Source organism: Neofelis nebulosa, chromosome 1, assembly GCF_028018385.1.
Source record: "Neofelis nebulosa isolate mNeoNeb1 chromosome 1, mNeoNeb1.pri, whole genome shotgun sequence".
NCBI lineage: Eukaryota > Metazoa > Chordata > Mammalia > Carnivora > Felidae > Neofelis > Neofelis nebulosa.
Genome location: NC_080782.1, coordinates 202,543,168 through 202,560,065, shown reverse-complemented (window position 1 = coordinate 202,560,065; position 16,898 = coordinate 202,543,168). Strand labels below are relative to the sequence as shown.

The following is a 16,898-nucleotide window of genomic DNA, read 5'->3' as shown; positions in this document are numbered from 1 at the left end:
GATTGAAATGTAAACTTTTTAAAAGTTTATTTATTTATTTTGAGAAAGAGTGAGAGAAGAGAGAGAGAGAGGGAGAGAAACCCAAGCAGGCCCTGAGCTGTCAACATGGAGCCTGATGTGGGGCTAGAACCCATGCACTGTGAGATCATGACCTGAGTCAAAACCAAGAGTAGGGCGCTGAACCGACTGAGCCACCCAGGTGCTCCTAAAATGTAAAAGTTTTTATAGGATTTCATATCTTATATTTATCACTCACATCATGGTATTTTGAGAATAATTTTATCAATCAATTTGATTGATTCTTTTTTTATTCTTTAAGCTAAAATGATTACTAATAGAATGCATGCTCCAATAGTTCAAAATAGGAAAAATGAAAGAAGACTTAGATCAATATAGATATGTTTGAAGTCTTTGATATGTCCCTTTCTTAAGATTTTGAGAGAGTTTCTGATCGTTCGTTTTACTTGTTTTTAAAATGAACTGAAAATAAATTTCAGGTCAAGGCTTAATGATCACAACTCATAGCCTTTTTGGAGTAGAACTTGCATTTCTTTTGTACCAACACATTTTCTAACACTTGCCACTTCCTACAATGTGTTTAAAGCTAACCTAAGGAGTTTCCTATTTGTGAAGGTAGTGTTAAGAGGTTCTGGCTGACCTGAGTTGTTAATATCTAGGCAATCTCTAGAGAGGTGAAACCGTTGGGGAGTTTGCTCCAAATGCCCCTGTCCACTCCCAGAGTCCTTCATAGGACACAAGTACTTAGATAATCAGCCATAGGGGAGGAGAAGCAGTCAAACCCACGTAATGAAATCCTGCCTAGGTGGCAGCTTAGGAGGCAGGTCTGGGAGTGACAGCAGTGTCCAGAAATTAGTAGGTCCTCAATTAAAAGTTGCTAACTGAAGACTGAATGCTTGAATACTAGAATGGGACCTTTCTAAAGTGGATTCTGTGGACTCTATTAGTACCTGGCCCAGCTAGACACATTTTGAAATAGACACATTTGGTAGCTTCAGAGACTGCTTTGCTCATGAGTGATATCTCGAGAATGTAGGACTGCGTTTAGAAATCATACTGCTAGTGGCAAATATAAAAGTACAAGTTAGAAACTAGTTCTTAATTGTTACTAGAAATAGAGCTTTCCCTTTAGAGCAACATGTTCCAAAACAGCTTTTGAAACATTTACCTAAAACATGAGCAAATAAATAGATTTTACAACCTTTGGGGCATTTTCAGTCTGTTTATATTTTTAGCCATTCCTCTCCCATTTAGAATAAGAACACCGGTTCCCACCATTCCATAACTGCAATATTTACTCTGGGACTTAAGAGTCGCACACAGTCCTTTAGCTGCTGGCAGTTTTGTTGATAGATAACCTCTGGTGTTTCAGGACTTGGAAGCCTCAATATTCCTGCACTTGAGAGCGTGGTAAGACTCTGCCTCCTTCCACTACACATGAAATTGTTAATTAGCTGATTATCCTAACACCTTAGCTAACACTCTTATCTGAGAATACCTTCTGCTTACACTGGCATGATACAAGGGACAGTACCTTGCTCCTGGCTTCTCCCTGCCAAGCCTTGATCCTTCAATCCTTCTCCTTCCAGACAAAGCAAAAATGATGGAGAACAGGGGTAGAAAAGATGAAAGATCTCCTTACTCTATAGTTGGTGTAATCCTAAACCAACTTTATGGTTTTGCCCTACTGATCATGATCATATTATAACATGAACAGTATGGGAAAGAGCTTCTGCAAAAGCCTTCAAAAAAGCTGATTTTTCCCTCTCCTTTTGGGGAGAGGGCGAAGTGGCCAGCAAGTACATCACTTCAATAGCGCAGGTAATTTCAGTCAGTGTTACTTTGATCGTCTTCCTCTTCCAACGTGATTCTCTTCCACGAATCTTTTCAAACCTGTCCCTAACACAAACATACATATCTATGTATACATACACAAGTATGTACACATACTGACAAATCCTGAACGGTGAACAGTGAAGTTTTCTCCTCAAGTACCTTCTAACTCACAACTTCTCTTTCTTAGAAATGCCTCAGGTAATAAAGTGACATAAAAGAGGCAATTATATGGCATTTACCACATAAATACTAATCTGGGGGAAATAAAGAACTATTAAGAGTCTATATTTGGAATCTTTGAGCCTAAATTTTATCAAAGTAAGATGCAAGGACTGTAAAAGAATGAGATATGTTTTTATTGGACAATTGAACATTCATTTTAAAGAGGAAAAAATGTATTATCCTTAACATATCTATAAGAGCTAAAGTTTAGGTCAACTTTATCCAGCTCGTCAAGGTCAGTTATTTGATAAACAGTGACTGTTTCATCCTTAAAAATCCTGCTTTTGATAAATAATCTCCAGGTAATAATTGTTACTTCCACTACCTTATAAAGACTTTTTTTTTCTGAGTGTGGGGTCAAACTAACCTTTCACTAAATCAAAGCAGTGAACCAGATGCTTAGAATAAGGATGATAATTAAACCATGGCCTTGTAAGAACAAAGGATCATTTGAAGAAGGCATTTATATGCCGGAGTCATTTCTTTTGTTCTTGTTTTGTTTTGCATCTCATGGTAATTTAATTCATAAGAGGTTTGAAAAACATATTGATAATATTTATTATGTGACAGCATATCAACATTTCAGAAAATCTTCCTGTACCTTGGGATCAATTTACCTTTGTTTCCAGTTTTGTGGCAGTTAAATGTACTTAAATTTTCAATCTTATCAAAAGATGGACAACAAACTATGTAGGTTTCATCGATTTACAATGATTGTTAATAAGTGTTTCCCTGTAAAGATATTAAAGATAATTACTGATGTGAGTTTGCATAAATATGATTAGGTCAAAATATAAAATTCCACACATTCATGTTAATAAAGCCAAGATTTAATCATCATTTAATATTTATGTATAATTTTTGTGTATAAAAAAAGGAAAACACATTTTTGTGATATGTTCTCCTTTTTACAAAAGTACTATAGTCCTGCTTATATTCTTTTATTCCTATTGGACAAAGAAAGAAAATAAAGCATAGCATATCAAAATAGTCTGAAAAGCACAGTTCCTCATATACTTAAAAGAAAGAACCTCATCTCTAAAATATAACCTTAAGCATTAGAAATTTTCTGAACCAGATTGTCATTGAACACAGTGAATCCTAACAGATGAAAATAATCTTTATTTAATTATTCAACAAATATTTACCATGCACTTCCCATATGCTAGGCACTGTGTTATTTAATGCAAATGTAGCAGTAGATCTTCTGAAAGTGAAAACATCAATGAAAATTCCAAAAAAAAGTCCTTAGAACATTTACAGAATGCACACAAAGAGTAGCCCACAAAGGAAATTAGGAAATAATCAAAAAGAAAAGAAGACAAATAATTCATTGTATAAAAAGTATCCAGCAACTTCAGATATTGCCAGTAGGTCAAATGAAAAGAACATTAATTTTTATCTATTGGAAATAAGACAGAGTGGGGAATTTACTGAAAGAAATTTTCCTGCTATGGCGTGGCAGTGATGGAGTTGTCGTGGTTTGAGTGAGGGACATAAGGAAATGGAGAAAGCCAGTGTTGCAAACTTTTGAGATGCCTTGAAGAGAAGAAAACTATAGTAAGACTAGAAAGCCAAAAGATTGAGGGGGTTTAATGGGAAACCTTGGTAACTTGATGTTTATAAGCTAACGGAAAGGAGTCAGCAGGGAGGGCAAGAATGAACACATAAAGAATAGAGAAAGAAAGAGCATAAAACTGAGTAGTGTTGCGTCCTTTGGCAAAGGAGAGTTAAAGAACAGTCTAGATGCAGATCAGTATATTAGTCTGGTGGCAGAAGTAGAGACTGATCTATTAAATGGGAAGACATTAATTCAATAATTATGTCTTCTACACTGTTGTAGATATTACTGAATGTAGGAGAAAGGAAAGAGGGGGATGTGAGGAGAGTTTCGGGAGATTTATGGGGACTTCTGCAAAAATATTTAAATAGCTATTTTAAAGAATGGGAGCAAGGAGTGAAGAAGGAACTGTGAAAGTTACAAGTTGTGATTAAGGTTCAAGGTGAGGTTGGGTGCCATAAATCTGTAGTGTCACAAATCTACCTCATTTTGCAAGCATCTCCAGTAGTGCTCACTGACTAGGTGTGTGTGTAGAGAAGGTGGGCACTTTTTCCCCCCAGGCATTGTGATCAAAACATCATAGAGAAAAAGAACTGTTAAAAAAAAATAATCAGAGAATGTTTGACGTGGTGGGTAAGGAATCTTAGATGAGGAAGAAAAAGATCATGAGAAGGGAAAGAAAGGAAAAATAGAGGGTTTAAGCAACAGGAGGACTTCATAACAGGTGAAGAAAATGTAACCTGATACTAACTGAGATGAATAAGCTGATCTGTGATTTGGGAAAGGAACCATTCAACTCAAGTGTTAATTGGTTGGGAATTTCCAGGTGATGATAAGATGGAGTGTAGGAGGATACCGAGTGAAGATAAAAGTCACTAAAGGCGAAAAAAGAATCACAAAATGGAAAAGGTAGGGCACTGAGTCTTGAAGTCAACCAAAAAGAATTTATATTGTTTCTCAGTGTGTGAAGCACTCCAAATAAAGTGGATAACCAAGGGAGGTATTATAACCCATCTGACAAAATTGACAGTCAAGAAAACACCCAAGAAAATAAACACCCAAGTGTTTGAATAACACTTCAAAGTGGATATAAAAGAAAAAGGAAATATTTCATAATGGAAAGTGTGTGGGATTTGGAATCTGATAGACTGGCATTCTAACCCAGCTCTACCATTTACTAGTTCTGCGCCATTGTCTAGCTAAGCATAGGCTTTATCAGTGGTAAAAAGGGGATTCACTTCATATATATCTGTTGGTCTATTTCTCCATGCCAAAGAATGGGTTAAATGGTAAAATAATTGTATCTTGTGCTTCAGATTGTTGTCAGAATGAAATAAGGGAATGAGTGTAAATTCAGATGTGTTAATAAATAAATATTGCTATTGTCTCATTATTGTTCTAATTTCTAAGATCTTTTAAAACTCATGTTTCAACAATAATAATAACAACTGTAGTCAAGTACATGTTTTATTGCTGCCATATGAAGACACTTAGAGGTCGTTAGGATAATCTCAATATTTTTATCTTTGAATAAAGTATGCATTTCTAATTCTGTTGAGCTTATTTAACAATTGGATTGTTACCTACTCTTTGGAGGGTAACATGCCCCAGGATTTTACTTAATTAAGTGATTTATTTGTAAGAAATTAATTTGCAATTATGACACTATATGGTTATAGCATGTCAGTCTCTTTGCTACTGAAGCATAATCTACCCTATGATTTTTAAAAAGTGAGTAATTAAATATTATTATATATTTTGTTAATTTCACCTCAATATAAACAAATATTGAGTTATATGCTCATATAACTATGAAAGTTTAAGAGTTATATATGTAATTCTTTGCAAAGATTGCGATTCAAAATACTGTGTGGGTCTGATGTATCTATAAAAATGCTTTGTAATTACTTTGAAATTTAAAATAATTTATTGTTTAAGTGGGAAACATGCAGATTCTTAATATTTACTGAAATTACACAATTCAAGTGGGTTCATCGTCTGTTTTCAAAACAATTATCATTGTGATGGTAGTGACTATAATATTGTTAAATCCTACTACATCCCAATGGTACCTTGTAATGAAAAACTGGCTAACATTTTTAGATTTTTTTCTGGCTGGAGAGGTTGCCTACTGGGAAAAAAAAAACATAAAAATACTAAAATACTTCTGAGAATAATCTGTTCCTTACTAAAGCAATTTTTAATTATTGCTACATTCAAGCAATCTACCCATGCTTTCTAGTCTAATTGGAGTTATAAGGATCCCCTTTCAGTGTTGGGAAAAGTCCTTTTAATCGTAATTGGTCCTATGACCTCTGGTCTAGACCACCACTGTGTGGGAGCTGACACTTCCTTCTCTGACTAAGCACCAGCAGGTCTTTTGATTGCTTGGTGCAGATGGCTGGGAATCACAGCCGGTAATAGAGGTAGGCTGCAGAATTTATAATCACTTCTTTTCTTCTTTTAACCAGCACACCTTTCCACATTTGTTCAAAACCTATTTCCTGCAACGTGGAGACTATGAAGCTAGTATGAGAATAGATTATCACACTTTGGGTATGTTCTCCTTAATTATTCTCAAATTTCTTTTCTAAATCACCTACTTTAGGGTTTACTAAGAGTGACGAAATTCAGAGTGTGGATTAGCATTTTAATTTTACTAAAGAGCACTGGCAGTTTAACACTGGGATTCATAATACTCCTCTTTCTCACAAAGAGCCTGTTTTTAAGCCTAACATCAATCTACAAAACATAACAAGCAGGATTATACAGAAACACACATGCAGAACATTTTCATCATAACAGATGAGTGGCTCTCAGAGCAGACAAGAACCCATAGGGTATTCACTGCCATGACTCACTTGTCTTTTCAAAATCCCGTCTCTACTCTACATGTACAATTTTAGATCTCACTGCTTCCCAGCATGAGCTGAGATAGAGCTGCTTGCTCTTTTTAAGTATACTCTGTTCACTTTCTACTCTAAGCTCTTTTTTGTACCATTGCCCCAAATTTATGGGACTACATTTCCCTTCCCACTCTCTTTTCGTATCTTAACTATTTTTTTTTATTTCAGTTTTATTGAGGTATAATGGACAAAAAATTTAAGATATTTAAAGTGCATATCATGGTGAGTTGAGATTGTGAAAGGAGTCTCCCCAACAAGTTAATTAACACATCTGTCACCTCACAAATTTTCTGTTCCTTCTTTCTTTTTTTCGTTTCAGTGAGAATATTTAAGTTCTACTCTCAGCAACTTCAATTACACAATGCAACTATAGTCACCATGTTTTACATTATATCCTCAAACCTTACCCATTTTTTAAAGCTTTATTTATTTATTTATTTTGAGAGAGAAAGAGAAAAAGAGAGAGAGAGGTAGAGAGAGACAGAATCCCGATCAGGCTCTGTTTTCACTGTGGGGCTTGAACTCACGAACCATGAGATCATGACCTGAGCAGAAATGAAGAGTCTGACGCTTAACTGACCCAGGTGCCCCAGGCCTCATCTTTTTTTTTTTTTTCCATCAATGTTTGTTTACTTATGAGAGAGAGACAGAGCATGAATAGGGAAGGATCAGAGAAAGGGAGACACAGAATCCGAAGCAGGCTCCAGGCTCTGAGCTGTCAGCACAGAGCCTGACACGGGGCTTGAACCCATGAACTGTGAAATCATGAACTGAGCTGAAGTTTGATGCTTAACCGACTGAGCCACCCAGGCACGCTGACCTTACTCATCCTATAGCTGAAAGTTGGTATCCTTTTACCAACCTCTCCCTACATTCTATCCTCCTGCCCCTAGCAACTACTTATCTACTCTCTGCCTCTATGAGTTTGGCTTTTTTTTTTTTTTAAAGATTATACATATAAATTATGCCAAGCAGTATTTGTCTTTCTTTGTCTGGCTTATTTCACTTAGTATAATGCTCTCACGATCCATCCATGTTGTTGCAAATGACAGGATTTCTCTCTTTCTCATGGCAATATTCCATTGCATATGGATACCACATATTCTTTTATCCACTGATCCATTGAGGAACACTTGGGTTGTTTGCATATCTTGACTATTTTTAGAGAACTTTTTGAGGTACCACTTCCACCAATGCTTTGATGATCTTTCTTACCGGAATTTCTCATTGCTTCTTAAGTATTTGTTTCAGCAAATAGACATTTTTTTTTTCAGTAGTAGTAGGAACTATTACCTTCCAGGGCAAGGGGAATCCTTGGCTAATTCAGAAGTAGGCATATAATATATTCTTAGTTTTAAAAAGGGTGTGGATATTTCTACCCTTGTATTCCTTTTTCCAACACAACCAGCAGGAATGAGATAGATGCATCCTTTCAAGCTTTTACCTCTCTTTACCTCCATTGTAATGCCGTCACAGAGAGCTGCAGTTGTAAGTAAGTCTCAGCATGCCAACTGTTAGGTCCCAATTTTATAAGAAGAAATTCTGCATTTAAGGATGATACCATTCTGTGAGCCGGCTCATTTCCATTTTCTGTAGCAAAGAATGTGAAATATTCTGCCTTCCCTGGACAAATGTAGGCCATACATAACCACTTAATTTCCTGGTCATAGAGGCAGAAGCTTTTGTCTTCTGCCATGTAAGTAGTCCTGGACTATGTTTGGTCCCATTGACCTGACTTGTCAGTTCAGTTCCTCACCTGTATTCCCTCTTGCTGAGGCAAACTGAAGTCTTCCTCTGAGGGAGAAGGGGAAAATATGAAAGAGGGGAATAAACAGCTCATCTAAGTCTCCAAGCCTAAACTCACACTCAACATTAAAAGCCAGAGAAACTCAAAGTTCAGTGAATGTCATCAGGTCTTCATATAGTTCTTAACAAATGAATAATTTCCTTTCCTATTGTTCTTTTTGCACAGATACCGCTTCAGAGAACTCTGAAAAGGAAGAGGAAGAAGTCATGGGGTGCAAGCAACAGTCATGTTCAAATGGGAATAACACTTAACTTCTTAAAATTCCATGTTTAAATACTACAATGAAAAGGGTTTAAAGTACTTTCTACAAGTTATTTTGAATTAAAAAATAATTCAAGCCACAGGGGCAACCATTACAGTAAAGATGAAATACTGCTTCAATACCTATTCGGACATGGAAACTAGCTCAAGTGAGAATTTAACAATGATTTTTTGCTTTTATTGGCCCCTATTTACCTTGACTTCTTTTCTCTTCTGTTCTCCCTATTTTGTATCAAAATATTAGATGCCAATGGTGAAAAAAAAATAATTTTGTAATGAAAAGTTTTCTCATTTCAAATAACATCCTACACCCAGTCTAGTATCCTGTGTAAGCACTATTTACATGTTTGTTTTGTTTTGTTATGTTGTGTTGTGTTGTGTTGTGTTGTGTTTTTTAGGGTGGATAAGGTTATAGCTCTAAAAACATTATTATAGCAATGATTGTGGATTTAACTATCGGTGCTTTATAAGGAAAAAAACACCTAACTTCTGGTTCATCCAAATAATAGTCTTAATTGATTTTACATTTTTGACAAGCACATTATTATACTGTGGTATGATTTTTACATGTTTTATTGATTATTTTTGTAACAATACATAGTATTCTTAAAATTCAGTTTCTTTTTCCATGAAGTTTATATTACTCTTTTTATTTCAGATTACCTGTCACTTTTTTCAGTCAATAAATATTTCTTGAGTATCTACCATATTCCAGAATCTGTTTCAATCAAAGAGGGTTCAGCAGAGAGCAAAATAGGTAAACAAAAAACCAAAAATATTCTTGTCCTCAAGGGCTTACATTCTAATATAATAGCTCCAAATTTCAATGGCATGAACACCGTGTGCCTGACAAATATTTCTAGCATCAAGGTCAAATACAATCCCTTTTCCTGTTCCCCATCAATTGCTCAAAAATTCGCTATACTCCAATTTATTAAATACTAATTTTTCTTCAGTTATTTGTTTCTGTAGAAGTGTCTATTTTTTATTGGTGATGAAAGAATAATGTGCCTTCAACAAGTATTAAATTTAGGCACCTCACAGTCATCCTTTGTACAAAATGAAAGGCCTTCCCCCATTCAGCTGTTTTCAGAACACCTTTCTAAGGTGTTCTCATTATTGTATAGGATTCTATAGGTGAACTCATTATTGTATAGGATTGTTGCTCAGATATCATATTTTTAGAGTCAGTATTTCTTGAATTCTCATATATTTAGAGTCAGTTTTTCCTGATACCCCTATATGTATCCTTTGGAAAACTAGATAGGTCTTTTGTCAGCTTTTTTAAAAAAAAATATAAACTATATATATACATACATATACTTATATATACTTGATATATGTGTTATAGATACTGAGAGATATATGTCACATTATTGGATTAAAAGATTAATGCAATGTTATTTAGCAATTATGTTATATATATACATATATGTGTATATATATGTGTATATATATATGTATATATGTATATATATATGTATATATGTATATATGTATATATATAATTTGCCCAAGACATACCAATTCATTAGACTTACGTGCATTTAATTGGAACTTATAGGTGGGTTGACATTGATTTCACTATTCACACTTTAACATAAGTAATTTCATATACTTTATATTAAGCATGTTTCGTTGTGGTGGTGGTTGTTAACATCTTATATATGATTTTCAATCAGCATGAGCTAGTTGTTCATGAAAATCTTGATTTGGCTGTAGTGGTAGTGTTATTGTAGCAGGAAACAAATAAAAGAAGAAAGAAATGATACCTATCTTTGTGACAGGAGTAGTTTTGCAACCTGCCCTGAGCTACTCAAGAAGTTCAGCTCCTAATCTTCCACAGAAACTGGAAGATAGGGATGTTATCTTCCTTGATGTTTACATTTCAAAGAGGTGGCTCTCAGGTCCCTGAGAAAAACATTTCTGGGTCATAAAGCTGACAAAAGATCAATATAGTTTTTAACAGGACATGTAGATATTTCATGGAGAGAAGAAAGTACTTACACATTTTCTACAGTCATGCCCTAAGAAAAAGGAGGGGAAAGTCTCTTTCCTTATTTTTCAACAGAGAGAAGTGAGCCTGTTTATTATTTTATTTTATTTTTATTTTTTATTTTATTTTATTTTATTTTAAACGTATATTTATTTTTGAGAGACAGAGAGAAACAGAGCATGAGCAGGGGAGGGGCAGAGAGAGAGGAGACGTAGAATCTGAAGCAGGCTCCAGGCTCTGAGCTGTCAGCACAAGAGCCCTACACGGGTCTCAAACCCACGAATCTTGAGATCATGACCTGAGCCAAAGTCAGAGGCCTAACTGACTGAGCCACCCAGGCGCCCTGAGCCTCTTTAAATTTTTACTTGTCCTTACATTTATATGAAATGTCTGTTTGTATATCATCTTAAAGAGACCTCTCAAAGTTGTATAAACTTAAGGCAATTTGCAAACCGGATATACCCTCAAGATTGTCTCATTGCTTCATTTTCTTAAATGGGTACAGGAACAGTCCAAGTGATCATAAAGAATATCTTTTAATAAGTGACAAGAGAAGAAACACAGTTACCTTCTTTTTTTTTTATCTCTTTATTAAAATAAAGCCTCCAGCAAAAGACTATGTCGATTTTATAAAACAGTGACTAAAATGTTAGCTATAAGTGTTTTCTTCAGGAAAAAAGAAGAACCTATAAGGTTTATTCCAGGAAGTGTGAAAGTCAGATGAAAGAAAATACATGGTTTAAATAGTAAGGGAAGTAAAACACTGATTAGAAATGAGAAACCCTGTAAATAAAAATGGGAGGTTTAATGATTTTTGCCTTAGTTACTAAACCCCTTATAATGCATGTCATTAGAAAATGATTTAAATATCTGGTGAAGACACACAAGGGGGCAAATTCCAAAGGTGGTTTTGGACCCTTATTAAAAATGCAAGGAAATCGTAACTCTGCATTACAATAGTAATTAACTATGGTTAAAGGCACCCTGTAGAGATGCAATTACCTTTAAAATAATTCTGCAATTTAAGATGTATATTTAATGCATTTATTTTTCAGTTAATTGATAATTTGCCAGTTTAATTAATGTGAAGTCTCCCACTACAAGATATAGGGAACATTTTTCATTCATTTGAGAATATTGTATTGCTATTTCTTGCAAATAATACTTATAATGACCATCTTCTTTGGTGAAGCTAAATATAATATCTTTAGAAAGTAGGTGAGAATAAAACAGATACTACAAGGCATCTTCATTTATCGAGTCATTTAAACTTACAATAGTTCATAAGGACAATAATAATTCTCTTTGAAACAAAATAATTATCTCAACATTTTTAAAATAAATTGACTGTAGTTACTTTATAATGGGTGGAATGTCCGGAAATACAAAATTTATAACAAATTCTAAACATACTTATATTTCTAAGTGGCTTACCCCAGGCTCTATTAACAGATTAGAAACATTTCATGATTGTTTAATGGAGGGTGGATTTCTATTAATCAAATCCTGCTTTACACCAATTCCTATCATTAAAAAAGAGGCTCATTTTGTCAAAAGTAAAAATTGCTGCTGGAAAATTTAAATGATAAAATTAAGGGTAGAAAATTTAAATATGTATTAGAGAGAAAATGATAATTATACATTTAAAAATCTTCATAGCAAAGCCATTTACAAAATAAATCTCAGGGTAAGCACATGCTTCAATATTTGAATTATTTACAGTAGGATTACTTGTTTTCATTGATTTGAAAATTGTAGAGCATGTAATCCCTAACACTTCATCGACTTGGTTAAGTTTTTCACTAGCCTTAAATTATTTTATTCCTTCTACCTTTGTACCTTGAGTGACAATATTGCTCTTCTTCTCTCCTCCTCTGTCACATGAACTCACTGACCTCTTTTGAAACATTTTCACCTAATAATATCCATAGAGTCTGAGACAGTAATATTGGCGAGAAAGCCCAAAATAGAGTACAAACCATTTCAATTATTTGACAATGGAGGGGGTAGGCTGAAGGCTCATGTTTACGTGGATCGCATAAGAAAGTAGCATGGTCTGTAGCTATAACAATATTAAAGAAACCATCAAAGACTGCTAAAATAGCTATAATCTCTCAGTTTAAAGGGATAATTACTTAACATAAACATCTGATTCAATTGTCTAATTACTTAAATACAGTTTTTTGTTTTTGTTTTTGTTTTTCATCTAGCATTTAAGTTCCATAGACGGATGGAAACTGAGAGATTCTGGGTTTTAACCTTACTCTCTACTCCTTGCAAAGATTCTGTGAGTTTCAAGACATTCTTTTAAAAATTATTTTTGTAGATATCATCAAGACAGGCACAACAGAAGAAGGAGGTTTAGGGAATAAAAACGTGATTATTTAGTGGAAGTCTATTTAGTAAATGGCGACACCAATTCAATGTCAATTCTCAAATTGAGAGAAAAATTGAGGGATGTTCCAGACAAAATATGAACAGATTACCTGTGAAATTAAACAAATTGTTGTAACATTTATATGGAAGTTCAAACAGTCAATTAGAATCAATACCTATTACGGAAGAAGAAAGAAGTGAAGAGACTTCCGACAACAAACTAAATATTACAACATATTACAAAACTATTTAGTCAAGCCTGTGACATTGGCACAGAAATAGAGTAATAAAGCAATAAAATAAAATACAGAGAATATAAAAATGGATTTACAGATATATGGACACTAGACTTAGGACTTGTCTTTACAGTGCAAAGGGAAATAAATAAATAAAGGAGAATAACTTCATGACATTTGTGTCGTGAAAAATGTTTTAAACTGACAGAAAAGGCAGAAACTCTAAAGAAAATAACTGACAAGTTTAAATACATTAAAACTAAGAACTTCTCACAAACAAGAGCTATTAAGAGATTGTAAACAGCTATAGGGAGACTGAGTTGATGTTTCCAACTACCGACAAGTGGATTGTATCCAAACTATACACAGAACCCCCCAAAATCAATAAATAGAAGACACACAAGCCAATAGGTGAAAAACAACTTAAATGCAGATTTTAAGAAATGAAAATTCAAAAGACCTATAAACATAGAAATAGGACACCCCTTATTAGTTATCAAGAAAAATAAAAATAAAATCACAATGGCATTCAATTGCATGCACACAAGTGTGGCTAGTCCTGAAAAGTGTAACTGTTAACAAGTTTGTTGAGCAAAATAAATTCTCCTATAGTATTGTAGAGGAGGTCTTTTTGTGTGTGTTTATTTTTGACAGAGAGAGAGACAGAGACAGAGACAGAGCTAGAGCATGAGCAGGGGAGGGGCAGAGAGAGGGAGACACAGAACTGGAAGTGGGCTCTAGGCTCCACGCTGTCAGCACGGGGCCCTGCGTGGGACTCAAACTCACAAACTGTGAGATCATGACCTGAGCCGAAGTCGGAAGCTTAACCCACTGAGCCATCCAGGCACCCCTGTAGAGGAGTGTTAATTGGTAATGTTCACTTTGGAAAAGAATTTGGCATTATCTGGTGACAAAAGCTCTTTGACCAAATTTTAGTCAGGATCCTTTCAGCCCAGTTCAGGACTAGTCCTAGAACTTGACGTGCAAGTATCCTCTAAATAATTTTCATGAGAATCTCCTCACCCATGATATATGACCATCCTTGATATCTGATCCAAGTTCTCATTCTCTACTCTTCATGTTTAAGTCCCTGGTCAGCCCTTACCAAGAATCCTGATAGGTCAGTTTAGCAAGAATTCCCCTATGCTTGATGTCTCTTGTTAGAAATTTTTCATCCACTGACCCCATCACCCTGTTTCCTGGTTATAAATTCCCACATGTGCTTGTTATATTTAGAATTAAGCTCAAGCTCTATTCCCCACTGCAATAGAGTTGACTCCTACTATAGTAGTCTTGGATAAAGCCTTACTGTTTTAACAAGTATCATGGTAATTATTCTTTAACATTGGTCAGGTAAATGATCTGCATACCCTGTGACCTTGACCATTCCTTTTTAGCTGTATACCTTGTAGAAATGAGTTCTTGAATGTGCCAAGATACTAACATCCAGAAACACTCATAGAAGCAGTGTTTGTGATTACTCCAAATAGAAAGCTACTCAAATATTCATTAAACATAGAATAAAGAAATGCAATATTTTCAAATAACACAATAAAAACAAGCATCAACTACAAGCAATAACATGATGAATCTTGAAAAGCAATATTGTGTGGGAAATCAAATAGCCAATTTCTGGGTTAGGAGATTATAGGGAACGCATTGCAAAGTAGAACACTGCTTTCTGGCCTTGCTGAAAACAGCAGCCATGTATATCCAAGGGTTAGGTCCTGTCTGTGTTCATAAGTTCCTTAGACCATGTTATCCGATGAAATATCTTAGCCTGTTCTCTACCCTGTTTTCTACATCTGCTCTTCTGTAGTCTTGGGAATGCCTTAACTTGTTTTCCTGCATGTTTTCAATACATTCTTACTGGCATGTAGCCCACTGACGTATTCCACATTGTTTCTCTAAATGTATGCTTAATAAATATGGGAGCTTGAGAGCAGCTAAGGGAGGCTTCCCTTAGTCTCCCTCTCACCTCTCTTGACTTGTATAGAGTCTCGAGTAATTCTCTCTGCCGCCCTCAACTTTGCAGGGCAAAGCCGAGAGCCAAACCCACAATACTGAGCAAGAGAAGGTAAATTGAAAGGAATGTTTTCTGCAAAAGTAATTCAAGTAAAGTTAAAAAAAATAAGTAAGACTAAACCACAGTAGGATTACCTGCTTAGGCAACAGTCCCCAGTTACTCATTCAAACAGTATTTTATAGATGTAGTTAAATCCATAAGCAGTTGATTTTCAATAAGAGATTATCCTAGATAACGTTTGTGCCCTGACTCAATCAGTTTCACAGTCTTAAGGACACAATGGAGGTTTCTCTGATAAAGAAGAAATTATACTTGTGGCTCACAGTTTCAGCTCACCCATCCTGCCCTTCTTAAATGGCCAGCCCTATATATTTTAGACTTACCTACTCAGCTCCCACAATTGCATATGCCAATTTCTTGCAATTAATCTCTTAATGCATATCCTATGACTGGTTCTGTTTCTGTTTGAATCTTGACTACTACACACATATATAATGCAGGCATAATTAGGTAAAAAAAAAAAAAAAACTATAGAGAAGAGGACAGAATTGATAAAATTAAAGGCCAGTATGAATTTCTTATGATTAAGAAGTGATTCACATAAAGATCTCTGAGTGTTGGTAATACTCATTTTTGACTTGAGTGGTGGTAAGAAGTTATCGTTACAATCATTTATTAACCTATTCATATAGTTTCATCTATTTTTCTAAGTTTCCAGTTTTAATAATTTCAAAACTCCAACTTTTGTGTATCTAATTTATGCTGATACTATATGGGAATCCATATTTCTAATTTAATTTACTATTGGGCAATGATCTGTGGGATAATATATTACTTTTTTTTATTTCTTCCCAGATTTTTAAGTGTTTTTTACAGGGTACATTATGGTGCTTCTTTTTTTCTCCATCCTGTGAATGAATCACTCTAAGTACATGCTGTTAGACTGAGCTGTTATATTTCTATAATGTGTATGAAATGTGGTTAGTGAATATTCTGTTTCAATGTTATGAGGTATAGTGACCATTTTGTCAGTTTAGTTTGTTGTATTTATCATTTTAAAAAATGTTGAAGCTTTTTCCTGAGGAAAAAAATTCTTTGAATAAAAAATTGCTACTTTTGCTCTTACTGACCCATATCCTACAAAGCTGATCTGCATTTCAATGCTCTTTGAAGTTAGCATTTACTTCTATCATATATATATATATATATATATATATATATATATATATACATATATATATATATATCTTGAGGGAGAGGGGAGAGGGGGAGAGGAAGAAATACCCTGAAAATGAAGAGCATACAGATTTTAAAACTCACTTGAAGTTTAAAAAGTATTTAAAATAGTTCTAAAATAGCCTACTTTCTATAAAGTATATTTTGAAATTTTTAACAATAAAATATAGAATACATATTTGTATGTTGTTTTTAGAATAGACTAAAGGAATAATCTCACAAACATTCAAAACAAACTATAGCAGAATGTCATTTTGAAGTTTCCAAAAAATTCACTCACTGTAAACTAAAAATAATGTTTATATTAATTTATTATTAGAACTAATGTATTTAGTTACATTTATATTCAGATTCCAAACATTCAGGAAATCATTCAAATTCCAGGTGTATAACTCACATCTGTCACTAGATTCTTAG

General features: G+C 34.4%; 1 long non-coding RNA gene across 2 annotated transcripts in view; it reads left to right on the top strand.

Annotated features, from left to right (window-relative positions):
* The window catches only part of LOC131484762 (uncharacterized), an 80,637-nt gene extending 71,133 nt beyond the window's left edge, over positions 1 to 9,504 (top strand). The window contains exons 3-4 of one of the 2 annotated variants that reach the window (XR_009248437.1): positions 6,109 to 6,193; positions 8,516 to 9,504. This is a non-coding gene — a long non-coding RNA (uncharacterized LOC131484762). The remainder of the gene's footprint in view (positions 1 to 6,108; positions 6,194 to 8,515) is intronic. The other variant, XR_009248436.1, reaches the window with a different exon arrangement.
* The last annotated feature ends 7,394 nt before the right edge of the window (positions 9,505 to 16,898 follow it).